The sequence below is a fragment of the Orycteropus afer genome, unplaced genomic scaffold (assembly GCF_000298275.1).
Source record: "Orycteropus afer afer isolate SDZICR_OR568_19922 unplaced genomic scaffold, OryAfe1.0 scaffold00602, whole genome shotgun sequence".
Taxonomy (NCBI): domain Eukaryota; kingdom Metazoa; phylum Chordata; class Mammalia; order Tubulidentata; family Orycteropodidae; genus Orycteropus; species Orycteropus afer.
The window spans coordinates 1,262,079-1,263,759 of record NW_006922189.1 but is presented as its reverse complement, the minus strand read 5'-3'; positions in this window follow the sequence as shown (position 1 = coordinate 1,263,759).

The window sequence follows — 1,681 nt, the reverse complement described above, 5'->3', positions numbered from 1 at the left end:
GAAGCATCTCAATGGGTTTTCATTTGAACCTTGTTTTTCTTCAATGCTTCATTGTAGTTACAACTTCTTCCTTCATACCTTTGGTCCTTGTTCTTATGTTACATTCTGAAATAGTTGAATGCCAATCAATTACTTGGAACAGTGGCTCTTATTCTTTCCATCTTCTTTTGATTCTTCCTTATCATTCCATTTTTGCTTATGGAAGCCTTCAGAAATGTAACTTTATCTCCTTCCACTCATCTTTACCAATTTTCATGCCTAAGGCATTTGACTGCTAACCAGAAGGCTGTGGTTCCAACCCATCAGCCTCTCCTCATAATGAAGGTTGGGCAATCTACTTCCATAGTTATACTGCCTCAGAAACCCAAGGAGGGGTTGCTATGAGTCGGATCCAACTTGACGGCAGTGAGTTTCATTTCTTTCAGTTTGGGAAATGGTGATTGTGTTCCTCCTTTTTGGTTTTCCATCTCCAAATTCTTTTGCATATTTCACCACAATACATTACTTTGTATTCACAGTACATTATTTTGTAATCATTACTTTGTATTTTGAAAGGGTGCTCAACTCCTTTGCTTCTTCTGTTTGCTTTAGCCTCACTGCACTTATTAACCAGTTTCAGTCTCTTCTGTCATATTTTTTGAGCTTTATCGACTTTTCTGTCTTTTTAATAACTTTTTATTTTCCCCATGTATGACATCCTTCATGCTTTCCCACAACTCTTCTGATCTGTGAACATAAGTGTTTAGTGTGTCAAAGTATTCTTGAGGTAGTCTTTAAATTCAGTTGAGATATATTCAAGGTGGTACTCTGACTCTCATGGATTATATTTGTGTGTATGTGTGACTATATATTTTTATTATGATTTGCATGGAATTTACAGAGAAAATTCATTTTCCATACAACTGTTCATACACATTTTGTTTCATGATATTGATTACCATCTCCACAATGCAACCGCTCTCTTCCCACTTCCTCCCTGTGGTTACCTTTTCACTGTGTTCTTCTTTCCTATTTATGTCTGCCTCCTGAGCTATCTCTCTGTTCAAATATTGCCCTTTTGAACTCCCATGGTGGGTCATTCTAAGGTAGGAGTGATCATTCTCCAGGTAGGCGTGAACCTGACTTGAATAAATATTCACCTTATATGTAGATTGTTTGGCTAGAATACACAACAATGATTTCAATTTCAGGCCTGAATGGTGACTAGTGGTCATAGTCTCTATCAGACCAGTACACCTGGCCTTTTTTTTTTTATTATTTTTGAGTTTTGTTCCACAATTTTCTCCCACTCTATCTATGATCTACTATATTCATTCCTTTCTGAGTGTTTGACAGTGGTAGCTGGACAGTATCTAGTTTTTCTGGTCTCAGGGTCATGTAAGCCAGCTTCACATGGTGTACTAGTTCCTCAGACTAATTGTTTTAATGTGTCTTTGGTTTACTTCACTTTTCTTTTCTCTGGAACGTGAGAGACCAACTGTTGCATTTTAGATGGCCACTTGCAAGTTTAAAGACCCCAGTCACTACTGACCAAAGTAGGATGTAGAACAATGTTTTTGTATAGTATGTTATGCCAGTTGAGCTTGATGTCCCCATAACCATGGTTCCAAGCCCATGGGCCCAGTGACTTATTCCCTTAGTATGTTTGTCTGTGGCTAAGAAGTTATCATCCCTCTGCCCC